The sequence below is a fragment of the Dipodomys ordii genome, unplaced genomic scaffold (assembly GCF_000151885.1).
Source record: "Dipodomys ordii isolate 6190 unplaced genomic scaffold, Dord_2.0 Scaffold133, whole genome shotgun sequence".
NCBI lineage: Eukaryota > Metazoa > Chordata > Mammalia > Rodentia > Heteromyidae > Dipodomys > Dipodomys ordii.
Window position 1 is genome coordinate 5,368,743 of NW_012267349.1, and position 14,133 is coordinate 5,382,875.

Consider the following 14,133-nt stretch of genomic DNA (forward strand, 5'->3'; position numbering starts at 1 on the left):
TAGGGGCTGTATCTCCTATGTTCTACCTATGTGTTTCTTCTTTATTTTGGGGCTCTTTCTCTGCTTTCATTATGTTCTTGTTGTTTTTCTATGTGTAGGACATCTTTAAGTATTTTTTGTAGTTCTGGTTTGGTGGAGACATATTGTTTGAGTTTTTCTTTGCTGTGGAAGACTTTTATTTTTCCCTAAGTTATGAAGAAGCGTTTAGCCAGGCACAGTATTCTTGGTTGATAATTAATTGTCTTTAGGTCATGGCATACTTCATTCCAGGCTCTTCTTGCTTTCATGGTCTCTGCTGAAAAATCTGTAATTATCCTGATTTGTTTTTTCCCTGAGAGCTTTTAGGATCCTTTCCTTTGTCCCTATTGATCCTGTGTGGATTACAATGTGACAGTGGGCTTTCCTGTTCTGTTCTGGTCTATTTGAGACTCCAAAGGATTCTTGTGTCTGCAAGGGTGTAACTTTTTGCATGTTTGGGAAGTTCTCCACTAGGATTCTGTTAAATTAATTTCCTAGACCTTTAGTTTCTGTTTCTAGACCCTTTTCTATATCCATTATCCTTAAATTAGGCCTTCTGATAGTGTCTTCTATATGCTGAATAAATCTATTATATTTTTTGGATTTGTCTTGAATAGTTGTCTGTTCTTTCTATATTATGTCTGAGCTATCTTCTATTCCGGTGATACAGTATTCTGCATAGTCTAGAGTACTGTCTGGACTTTCTACTTTGTTTTTTATTTCCCTTCCTTCACTTTTAACAGCTTCAATTTCTTTGTTGAAGTTTTGTTTTAAATCTTGTATGTATTTTTTTGCTCCTTGATTTGGTTTTCTGAGTTCACTCTCAAATCTCTTAGTTGAGAGGCTATCCTTTCACTGTACTCCCTTTCATTTTATTGGTATTCATTCAGCTTTCTGTTTGTGGATTCCATGAAGTCTTTTATTAATCTCTATTAGCCTCATCCTGCTCTCCCCATAACCTTATATAGGTTTCTTATAAATCAGTTTCTTCATTCAACTTGTTAAGCAGTAGTGTTTATAAAGCATTTTCCTAGGTATCCTTTGGATATTTTATTAACTGCTCTGTTGCCTGTTTGTCTTGGGTGGGAGTTGAAATTCCCTGACTTGCCATTTTTCTTTTTTTTTTCCTTAATACTTTTTTATTGTAAAAATACTGTACAGAGGGATTAAGTTACATGAGCAAAGTAATGAGTACATTTCTTATCAAGCATTGTTGCCTCCTCCTTGTTTTTCCCCTACCATCCTTTCCCTCCCATCTCCACAACTACACTGCACCCCGCTGCACCTAAATTGTACAGTTTGTTTTTCAACATAGTGTCTTGTGCATCTCATTGTTACAATGGGTCAATCTGTATCCCTATTTCCCTTCCCTTCCCCACATGAGAGAAGTGCATATATAAGATACAGGGCACTGACATCAAATACAGTGAAAATAGGGGTTATACCATGGGGGAGGAACATACAAAGAAACAAAATATCACATGGTACACTATAAATACATTAGGAACAATAGCAAGAAAGGAAAAAAAAAAACAGTTGTGTCCCTAGCTTTGGGTTCATTTCACTTAACAAGTAAGCCAGGCCCAAAGAAAGATAGGTCCCATGGTTTCCCTTATTTGCAATAACTAATATATGTCTGGGACAAGCAGAAAAGTCAAAAGCTATGTACATATGACCAGATAAGATGATGTTAAGTGACTTGCCATTTTTCTTGTGTTTCTGTGGCTTATTCTGCCCTTTTGGGAATGAATGCAAATCCAGTTCCTCACTAGGGTGCAAGTACAAACTCAGAGCCCTATGATTGTACAGATTTTGGAGGTTTACACTTAATGATGAGTGTTTTCACCGTATCTCACCTTGTTTGGGCATGAGTGTATATCCAATTACATACTAGAACACAGTTCTTTTTTTTTTAACAATCAGTAAGTCAATTTATTAAAAACGTTTAACTTAGGCATCTGCAATGGTTACTTCAACCTCCACTCCTTGCTCAATACTGATAAAAGTTATCTGCTTGACAATCTCGGAAGGACTGTGTAAGCCAATGAGTCACTTGCGGATGCTCATCTGGAAGCGATCCCATGTCTTAGAACCTTCACCACAAGAGGTTTTCCTTGTAGTGATTCTCAAGGTCTTGGTAGGCATGTGCACTGGTCCTTTCACTTTGAGATTCTTCTCCTTGGTGCTTCTGATCAGGTCAGCAAATATCTTCTCCAGAGACTTCACGTTGAGGCTGGTCAGGATGATCCAAATCTGGTGAATCACCACCTCTGGCTTCACAGGTGTTTTTCTAGTGTCTTTAAAAGCCATGGCTGAGGCGTGACTTCCTGACCGACTTGTTCCTCGGGGAGAGTGAACAGTGGTGAGTTAGGAGTAGGAGCAGCGGGGACAGAGTTCCACACGCACAGTCATGTCTCCCGCAGAAAGCCAGAACACAGTTCTAAGACAGGCACTTACCCAGAGCACATACTTTGGGACTTTACAATTAACAATGTGCAATTTTTTTCTCTATCTCGCTGTTTTAGGAGTGAGATTATATCGTGTTACACACCTGAACATAATTCTAAAATGAACACTTACCCAGAGACTTGTAGTAGTACAGACTTTGGAGGTTTACAGTCAACAATGGATGTTTTTATTCTCTCTCACCTTTTTTGAGAGTGAGAGTATTTCCAATTACACACCGGAACACAATTCTAAGATAGGCACTTACCCAGAGCTCTGTAGTAGCACACACTTCGGGGGTTTACAATCTACAATAGGTGTTTTCATCCTATCTCACCTTTTGGGGGAGTGAGAATATATCAGTTGCATACTAAATCACAATTCTAAGACAAGATCCCTGTAGTTACACAGATTTTGGAGTTTCACATTCAAAATACCTGTACTCTTTTTCTCCTTTTTGGAGAAAATATCTCCAATTCCACACCAGAACACAATTTTATGGCCAGCCTGCACCCAAAGCCACACCAGAATACAATTTTATGGCCAGCCTGAACCCAAAGCCACACCAGAACACAATTTTAAGATAAGCACCAACTCAGATCCCTGTAGTTATGAAGACTTTGGAAGTACAAATAGGTATTTCACTCTATCTCTCCTTTATTGGATATGTAAGTAGGCCCAATACCACCACTGAGCACAGTTTTAAGACAGAATCTTCACCTAGGCCATGTCTTTACACTGATTTTAGAGGTTCCAAATCATGGATAGATATTCCCTTATTCATCAAGGGGAGGGGTATCATGTTTCAAAAGTGGTGCTTATAGACATTTGTTATCAGTGAGTAAATATGAGGTTTAAAATGGTCTGGGCTGAAGGGATAATACCATGAGCCACTTTGGCACAGTCTCTCTTACTACAGATATAGTCCAGCTCAATGTTCCCCACTTGGGGATCAACAGAGTAAAGAAAGTAAAGAGGGAATGAAGGAGTAGCAATAATGATAAATGGGTTGAGGTGGAATTAGAGAAAAGATTAAGATATACAATGAGATACAGGAGGAGAAAAATCAGATTAGAGGGATGTAGCAAAGGAAAGGAACAGAAAGGAACAGAGAGGGAAAGACTGAAAGACCCTAGACTCCTAGGATACTTTCGTCAACGGGAGGGTGCCCCAGAAAACTCAGACTACAGGCCGGGAGATGCAATAAGCAAGAGGAGTTTATTTGACGTTTGCGCAAACCGACTCTCTGTCCCAAGCAGACAGGGAGCCCCGAGTAGAGATTACAGGCTAATTTAAAGGCAATAACCACAAGATTAACACATAACACAAAGCATCCCGTGATTGGTCCATTTAAAGGTCAACATATACACCAACAATCACTTTGCCACGCAGGAAATTTTGTAACACTCTTTGTAAAATGATTGGCGCAGGGGACTCAAGGGGGGTGGTTACTTTGGACAATAAGGGTTAGGGGAGTTCACAAAGTTACAGACTTGTGATTGGTTGACATTTGGCTTAGCTTGGTCTTGCCAGGTGGTCGTTATCTCAAGGTCCTGTCTGGGGAATTTTTAAATGGGAACTGAGGAACACTTACTGTCTGTTCTTATCTACGACTACTGACCTTGTCCTGGGGCCGACATCTGGGCTCTGAGACTTTACCCAATTCCTTATTTCCAGGTAGGGGGTTGGTGTTAGCTCAAGCAAGCAAGTTTACAGAAGCAGAGTCAGCAGTTAGTAAATTGTAAAATGGACGCAGCCCTAATTTTTCTAATTCTTCAAGACTAATACCTAGATTCTAAGTAAGAAAGAGAGAAGAAAAAAATTTTAAAAAAAGAAAAGAAGAAAAAATATATGCATGAAAAGAAAAAATAGAACAATTATGTGTGTATGAAGTAATAATACTAAAATTAAGAATTTGGGTATTTAATTTATACTCTGAATTAAGTATAAACACAGTTAAGAAGAAAGCCTACTGATCTCTGTAGGCTGTCTATCCAGTTGTGAACAGAACAGCAATGAGGAAAGAATAGAAAAATGAATGGGATTATAGCCAAAAGAAAAAAAACAAGAAAACAAAAATAAATGCAAAAACACATAAAAATGATAGAAAAAGGAGATAACAGTAAAAATGGTTGAAAAAATTAAAAAGAAGGAGCAAAAAAATAAACAAAAGAATTATAATTGGGGAAAAAAAGAAGAAAAAAGTGTCTTCTATTTATTGGGGTGGGGGGGAATCTTATGTCTCCCCTAAATCCACTTTCCAATCCCTTGATAGTGTGTTTGAGTTGCTTGTAGTGGTCAGTTTTCCCTGTTGCTTGGTTGGTTTCTCAAATCAGCTTGAGTGTGCAGAAAAAAGTTCTGCTTTACAGGCTTGTGGACTTTGTGACTTTCTTCCCAGACTAAAAAGCACAATCTGCTTTTTTTTTTTTTTTTAATGCCTGGAGGAGGTGGCTGGAGACTGTAGTTTGTTGCTGCTGGGACTAAGCTTGGGCAAGGGTGGAGTTTTGGCCTGTCTGATTCAGAGGTCTTTCCCAAAGTGGGGAGCTCCCTTTGTACCACCAACCTGGATCTCCTCTCAGCTTTTATAGCCTGTCTAGTGTTTATTTACTATTTTTAATGAATTTTAGAGAGATTCCTGCAGTCAGCTGCTCTGCCAGCTTGGCTATGGTATGGGTGGAATTCCTTTGCTGCCTTCAGGGCTCTTACCAGGTGGTGGAGATTGTTCTGAACCGACCCTGGGAGCAGTTCCCTCCTCCTGGGCGGGGCAGCCTTCCCCTGGGCGGGGCAGCCTTCCCCTGGGTGGGCCGACTCTTACAGGTCCCAATCTTTGCCCTGGAGAAAAAATGGTGTCACCTTTGCTGCTTCTGTGTCCTGAGTTACCTACAAGCTGTTATGGCGGAGTCTAGGCCAGATTCAAATATGGTTCTTCTCTGTGGAGCAGAGAGGGGAGGGTTGCCTTCCCTGTGCTGTTCTGTGGGAAGGAGTGAGGATAATCACAGTTTATCTTATCTATTTCGGCCTGTCCTCATCTACACCCCACAGTGGCCAGCAGGATGTGGAATTCCACTTGTGATCATCCATGCTGGAGGTAGGTGAAGAGATGGGGCCCTCCATCTCTATCATGTTTGCTTCTGCTTTTTCTGGCTAGTACCACGGCAGCTGCCGGTCTCTGTGACAACCTCTTGTGCTCAAATCTGTCTTCTGATGCAAACTGCCTGATTTTTTCCTCTCTAGGCAGAGTCTCTGTACTATTATGGCTTACTTGCTGTGATTTTCCCATAGTGAATTATTCCCTGAGCTGCGATAACTTGTTTCTTGGGGAGAGCTCACTTATAGCCCAGCTACACCTCTGCCATCTTCCTCCAGTCTCTCCTGGGAACTGTTTTTGAGCTTCTTTTGCTCAATTCTCAGAATCTATTTGTTTTTGGTTTGTTTGTTTTGTTTTGTTTTTGTTTCATTGTTGCTCATGTATTGTCCATAACACTGTCAGTGACTTTCCTGCCTGGGCTGGCTTCAAACTATGATCCTCTGATCTCAGCTTCATCAGTAGCTAGTATTTCAGGCATGAGCCACTGGAACTGACTTAAAAAAATATTTAAGGGGCTGGAAAGGTGGCCCAGTGTTTGCCTTGAGTGTTTGCCTTGCATGCAGGAGGCCCTGGGTTTGATTCCTCAGCACCACATAAGCAGAAAAAGCTGGAAGTAGCCGTGTGGCTCAAGTGGTAGAATGCTAGTCTGGGCTGAAGAGCTGAGGGACAGACAGCACCCAGACCCAGAGTTCAGGCCCCACGACTGACAAAAAAAATAAAATAAAATTAAGTGTGATTTGCAAAGTTAAGTATTTATTTGAATAAATAATTCTTGTCCTAAATTAGTGAACTTATGGTATCATATTTAGTATCAGCTAAATTATTTCTATTTTTTCAGCTAGCTTATAGAATTAATTTCTAGAACTTTTTTCAATTCATTTTTTCATATAAAGTCATCATTTCAGTTATATCATACTGAAATATCTGATTTGCTTTCTAGACATACTCTTACTGTGCTAATTTAAAAGCCATAATTCAAGGTTATGGAGTCAAGAGAATTTCACTGTTAAAATATATATGGTCTAAGTCTCCATAATTTAGAAAACAACTTTTAAATGAAATTAAGTAATTTTCATCTTGACCCCCAAGGTATAAGACCACAGACTGCATGTTGAGTTTTAGCGTTATCATGATTTATTAATTCCCAATTATGAATAATGAAATTATGAATAATAAAAATGCATTCATTATGTTACTTGCATTTGGAATCCTAACTACCAAAAGAATTTTCAGAATCCTTGATCAGAAGTTAGACCATCTCTGAACTTTGCCTGGAATTTCTCCAACTCAGATTTCATTGTGATATCTTGGATAAGTCTTCCTGGTTTCTTCTACAGTGGTTCAACTTTTCCAAGTATATAGATAATCAGGGTATTTGAATATGAACAGATCCTAAAGGAAAGACTATTTTTGATTGTTTTTATATCCATGCTATAACTGTTTGCAAAGTTGTTTTGAAGAAAGAGCAACCAGCTACTACCTTTCCGGTTTAAAAAAATAATAACTTTAGGCTGTAATATGCATTTGCATTGCTTTCCCCCACAAGGCTACTTAGTTTTGGAAGCAAACAGATACCTCATAGACGCTAATGAGTTTATCTTGGCTGAGAATAAAGTGAAATTATTTTGGCTTACGTACTTCCATTGCTGTCAGCAGTCTTTCATCTTGCTTCCTGGCATCATGTGTTTTATTTAGCAAGCAGCAGCTTGGAGGAATAGAAAGCCCACAGAACCAGTATTCTGGCTTCCCTCTTAGAATTTGCATTGGATTGTTCCTTTATGCCTGATGCAGCAAAGGGTGAAGAAATTAATGGTAAAAGAATGGAGAAAGAAGGATCTGGGAATGAAAACCAAAGTGATGTGATTCTAAATCAGTAATCTTTGGTGATTCAGTATACTATAGAGATGGAATTGTTCTACATTAGAAAGTGACCTCCGATCTGCTAAACCTTTTGTCTTTAGTCTTGTTACACAGTTCAATGTCAAGTGCTGTTTACTGCAGGCTCTGGTGATGATGTTCCTGCCAGTCCATCCCTATAAGTAGATTATTATTATATTTCAAATTCAGTATCTTTTTCTTTGTAGAAAGCAGTTTCACTTCAGCAAATCAGTTGATAAGTACAATGTCTTGCCCCTTGCCTCATTCTCTTCTATCTTGCCCAAACTAACCGATCCTCTCAAGTTATATGGTTCCATTTTCACATATGTATATTGATTATAATATTTGCCCACCTTTCTTCTCCCTATCTTTGAACCCAGTTTCCAGAGTTTCTTTTATGACCTGTTCTAATTTTTTTATGGAAGTTAAAAATAAATGACACCACCCATATACCCAATCTCAACTACCCAGTTAAGCTGTCAGAAACCAAGCATCCACATACTTTTATTTGTTTGGTTGTTTTTTATTGTTGTTTAGAGGTTTTTTTTGCGTTGTGATGCTTAATGGAGTAGCTGGCACATAGCCATTAATAAATGAAATGAATGATTATCTGGTTCTGTTATTGTTACAAAGCTGAAAGAAAAATGAACTACTATTTTTGTATGTGTCACATTTTCAAGAAAAAAATAACTGTACTATCTGGAGAACTAAAATGTGAACTTATATGTTGTTATATGTGTTGGAAAAAGGAGGCAAAGCTTTTGGAAAAGTTTGCTAATAAAGAGACATTCATAGGATGTGATACTGTATGCTGTATGTTTGGTTTTTATACTATATATGCTTATGAAAATATTTTAATGTTAGATGTAATGTTTTAGTCATTTATTTTTGTGCTGGTAATAGGGTTTCGTGTCTGGGCCATGTGTTCAGCTTGTATTACTTATAGCTGACACCCTACCACTTGAGCCAGGCCAAAAATTTGTATTGTTTGCTGCTTAATTGGAAATAAGATTCTCACAGATTAGTCTACTCGGGATGGTTCTAAACCTTGATTTTCAGATGAGAACCTACTGAGTAGTTAGGATACTAAGGATGAGACACTGGTGCCTGGATCATTTTTTTTTTTATGTTTTATGTTGTTTCCTTTAGGTAGCACTGGAGTTTGATTTCAGAGCTTCACAATTACATGGGTGCTGTATGCTCGAGTCGTTCCTCTAGTCTTTTTCTTTTATATTATTTTTCTCTTTCTTTTTGGACTTTAGTTATTATTTTTTTTAGATATTGTCTCATGCTTTGTGCTCAGGACCAGCCCTGGACCATGTTCTCTTACCATGCATCACACATAACTGGGATTACAGAAAATAGGTCATCACACTCAGTTTCTTTTTTGAAATGATAGCTCACTATTATCTTTTTTGCTCAAATTAGCCTTTCACTGTAACCATTTCAATTTTAGAATTATTTGTACATCCATGATGTGAAGGATCAAAGACATCTAGAAGACTGAAAATATGCATATGGTCATATCAAATAATATTTATCAAAATGAACTCCAGGAATTGGAAACAAGAGTTTTTTTTAGTTTGTTGCTGATCTTGTTTTTTTTTTTTCCCCTTTTGTCTTGTTTGTTCCTTTGCCTGTCTTTGAGAGGGGAAGGGGGAGCACAGAAATGGTGGAACAAGGATGAACCAGTGCAGCAGTGGTGTTCATAGGACACAATGTTGAAAATGAACTATACAATTTGTGCATGGGGTATATAGGAGGAGAAAACAGAGAGAGCAGGGGAAAGTGACATAGTCCAAAAACTGACTTATGCAACTGTAACTCTTCTATCCATTAACTTTACAATGACATTTTAAAAAATAAAAATTGGACAAGGAAGAATGAAAATTTTAAATAGATCTATAACTTTTCCATTCAATCTGCATTGTTAATTACTTTCAATATTTAGCTTTTTTTTCCTGCCTGTGACAAAAATCCTGAATGAAGCAATTTAAAAGGTGGAAGATGCATTTTTACTAACCGTTTCCGAAGTTTCAGCTGATTCCTGACCACAAAGAGAGAGTGGGGAGGGACATAACATCCAGGAACAGAGAGAGAGGGATGGGAAGGGACAAGATATACTCATAGGGATGAGCTTCCTTCAACCAGGTACCATTTCCTAATTGCCCACTCAGCTATGAAATGATTCGTGAATGAATGAATTCATTGATGAAGTGAGCACAGTTGAGCCAATCAGCGCTCAATAGCACCATCAAGTGGGGACTTAGTCTTCAACACAAGCGCCTTTTCCAGGGACATTTCATATTCAGAGTGCCACTTTGATTATGTTGTGTTTGAAACCTTTTATCCAAAAGCCATGTTTGTTGTTGTGGCTTTTTATAATTTCATAGTTAAGCATTATCTATTTCCCCTTAAGCATGAGTAACAAGAATTTAACTCTGTTGTCTCACCTTCTTCCCACTCTGCATGAAATGTTTTTCAACTTCCCAATAATTAGAATATAACTTCTGCAAATCAGTATTTTCAGTGTACAATTAGTATAATTTTATATACTATAAAGTAATACCATGTGTAAGAAATTATTCAACTTCTTTTCCATGTGATATATATATCATATATATCTATAGATGGTATCATATATCATGTAATGATTTTATATATCATCATGTATTATCTATATAAACATATATATCATATGATATCATATGATGATTTTATATATATACAGATATATGTATGTCTATATATCTATATATACTTGTTTAATCTGGTCCTGGGGCTTGAACTTTCAGCCTGGGAGCTGTCCCTATGTTTCTTTTGCCTAATGTTAGCATGCTACCTCTTGAACCATAGCACCACTTTTGGCCTTTTCTGTGATTGATTGGAGATAAGAATCTTAAGGACTTTCCTGCCCCCGTTGGCTCCAAAACTTAATCCTTAGGTCTCAGTCTCCGAAGTAGATAGGATTACAGGTGTGAGTCACCAGCACCCAACTTTGTGATATTTCTTTATCATTAGAATTAATATTCCAGATTATTTGTTTTACACTTCATTCTTTATCACTAAACACAATCCAAATTCTTCCCCAGTTGATAAACATTTTTTGAAGATTATCAGATCTGTCACTTTCACCATTCTGACAGTTAAGGGTTGTTCTCATTTTCTATTTCTAGCTTTTATTTATTTTTATTCAGATCTCCCTTCCATATCATCTTTTCTCATTCCACCATTGCTCTTTGTCAATTAAGTCTGGTCTTTTAATGAAGTTCATCTTATATTTCTTCAGAGTGGACATGGACACTGTGAATGTGTGAAAATGTCTTCATTCTGATTTCACCCATGGATGATGACTTGGTGAGATAGAAAATTCTAAGTTGGGCACAAGTTTTCTTCATAATTTTGCAGATATTTTCGTTCTAGATGCCTGATGTCAATTCAGAACATGGGATATTTCTGTCCTCATTTACTCTGAGCCAATATATGGGGTTATATTAAATGTATCGGTTGACATGTGATCTCTTTTAATTTACTAATATATATTCTTTAAATTTCTTCAATTATTTTTAAATGATTTATTTCCACATGTTTTATTCTCCAGAGGAATTCTGCTAGTCTACATACTAGTACTGTTATGTCGACTTTATACATTTTTTTCCCTACCAGTTTTCATCTACTTGTATTTTAACTCCAGTTTTTAAACATTTATCCAAATTTGCCTTACAAATATACTATTGAGTTGCTCTCATAATTTTGTTTTTTGGGCAGTATAGAGTTTAAACTCAAGCATTGTTCTTGCTAGGTAAGTGCTCTACAATGTGAACAAAGCTTTTTTATTCAAGGCATCCTGTATCAGGATGTAGCTTCTCCTGTTTTAGGATTGTAGAATAATTTCTCTTGTGTTTCTGTGCTCTTTGTATACTTACCTTGACACTAAGTGAAATAAAAATAAAACAATTATGCACAAATGCTTGTTGTAGTACCATCTGGCTATGCTAATCTGGCAACTTCTCAATAGTACTATGCATTAGAACTGAACATGAGATTGTACGTGCTTGAGTCTATAGTGTATTCATGGAGTATTAATTAGAAAGGACTGAGATGGCTCAAATTTAACTCTGTCTTGTAAGAAAACAACACTGAAGTCACAAAAGCCTAACCCAGTGGGTCATGCAGTTGTTAGTTATTAAGCCAAACTCAAACTATACAGGGATCTATTCATGACATAAAATTGTGTCCAAAAAGCAAGTTTTATTTGGGTTGTGCAAAGACTTGAAGCAAATGTATCAAGTAATGTAGTAACAGAATATTTGGTTCCTAGTCCAGTTAACCTAGACAATTTAAATCATGAATATGGCCAATAGTATCTTAAAGTAGTCACATATGAATGGTTAATCTTTTTCAGTGCTCATAGGTAAAAACGTAATTCTACGACTTATAACTGGTAAGACATTTCAAGGCATTTTAATTTTCATCTAATTTCATCATATAAAAACACAGCCAAGAAACTGAGGTTATTTGATTTTGATTTTTGAAATATCTATCACATTAAACAAATTCAATTTCACACAAGTACAGCATTGGTAGAATACACTGAAATATGAATCTGAGGTTAAATATAATGTTTGTTGATGGGAAGTCCTTCCCTAAAAGGTTCATTTCCTTCATGTTTCCTGTGAACCACTTCTCAGGAATCCATCTGCATATGATATGAAATGAGTTGTTCTTTGCTAAACAGGGTGTGTGAGTCACTAAGTTCTATGATTTAGGGTGGATGTAGTAACTGGGTAGGACACTCTGGTTCTCTTAATCCACCATTACTCAGACATGTATTACAGGGTTTTCATTAAGTCTGAGATTCTAAAAGAGAATCAATGAATAAGTAGCAAATTTTATAAAAGACGTGGCCAATGTATTGTCTCCAGAGGGACCAAAGAAGATATGCAATTAAATTAACATAATTTCAGTAGTATCTTGGCAGATTCTACACAGGTGAAGATCAAACAAAATGAAGACAAATGCCTCCTTCATATGACATCAGCTTTGTAGACAGTAGACAATATGTTGTAATGATGTTGCTAATGATTACATGGTAAGCATGAATCCTTGCAGTGAGCTGAAAAGATGATCATTTGTTTCTTTAAAAGGAATATTTATAACCAAGAGAAGAAATAAATTCTCATGTTCTAATGCACAAAGGGTAATTATGATTAATAATAGATAATTCAGATTTGAAAAATAGCAAATTGTGAAGATTTTGAAGGTTCTAGTCTCAAAATATATGTTTGGATCATAGATAAGCCAGTTCCCCTAATCTGATCATTATATGTTATATATTTTGAAATTTCCCACAGACATATACAATTACTATGTGTTGGTAAAAAATAAAATATATTAAAAGAGAAGTTAAGTTCCTTAGAAAAATGTTTATGTAGATAGATGTATAAGAAAACACAGTATCCTCTGATAAGTGAGGAAAATAAATGTGGATATTGTGCTGATTTCCTGTTTTCCTGTAGCAATAAGGTAATTAATATCTTGGATCTTTGAAGTTATTTTTCAATAGAAAACACTAAATTATTTCCAAATTCAAGTTTCACATCTCATTTGTTACTTAGTTACTGTTACTAGAATGATTATATAATGCAAAGTTTAGCTTCCTGATAAATGATACAGCATTCATTATCCAGATTGCTTATTTCCTGGCAGATTGGTTAGAATTTCACTGGTGCACAGGCTTTTATAGAGTCTTACCTTTCACACTCCAAGAATAAGTACATTTTAAAAATCTATCATTATTTGTTGGAGTGAATAATGTGCCTTTATGAAAGTACAGCAGGTGACTAGGGAATAACCATCTGTCAACCCAGAGCACCTGTTACAAACAACCTAGCCCAATGTTTATTTCTGATTTGGAAGTTAGTTGTACGACAGCTGTTTGCAGAGATACAGCTGAAACTTATATAAATACTGCCATATTCTTTAAAAAATGAATAAATCATCCTCTACATACAGTGTAAATTAGCATATTTATCCTTTCCTACTTTCCAAATATACCTTTCCCTTGGACTTGTACATAAAATAGGGATTTGAGCATAAACCTTTTAGCACATTGCATTATCTGATGGTCTGTATTCTCAAGTTTGCATGAGTTTGTCTTTGTATATGAAAGATACAAAAAAAAACCCCAACCCTTCCATACAATTTGAATTGAGGCTCTGCACAACATAAGCCACAGAATTTAGGTATGGAAGTATTTTTTTTAAGTATCTGAACTGATATCTTTTTAAATGCTGTGAGAAAAATGGCCTGTAAATACCAGAAAGCAACTCATCATTCGATTACTCTCCTAATGAGGCTGTAAGAAAAACTGCATTTGTAAGAAAAGTTAGATGATTTCTTACCTGCTAGGATTTTATATCACAGCAAGAAATTAACTCTAACTCAGTACCCAATACTTAACAGGATTTGAAAATATTCAATTATATAGATTCGTAGATATTTATGTATTTATTAATATTCCCTATATAATGGAAACTAAATATTCTATATAGTTACTGAGCATTCTTCTAATCAAAAGTTCAGGTTTTATTACCATTATGTTGTAGAGTCAACTAATTGCATCTTCCAAGTAGTGTTGCATAGAGTTCTAATTTGATAAATGTTTGTGACTCTAGAAATTCTAGGAATGTATTTAATTGATG

General features: G+C 36.3%; 1 protein-coding gene and 1 pseudogene across 1 annotated transcript in view; one reads left to right on the forward strand and one right to left on the reverse strand.

Moving 5' to 3' along the window:
• The window catches only part of Thsd7b (thrombospondin, type I, domain containing 7B), a 793,597-nt gene that overhangs the window by 505,713 nt on the left and 273,751 nt on the right, over positions 1-14,133 (forward strand). The gene's annotated exons all lie outside the window — the stretch shown is intronic.
• On the reverse strand, positions 1,969-2,377 carry LOC105996623 (annotated as a pseudogene).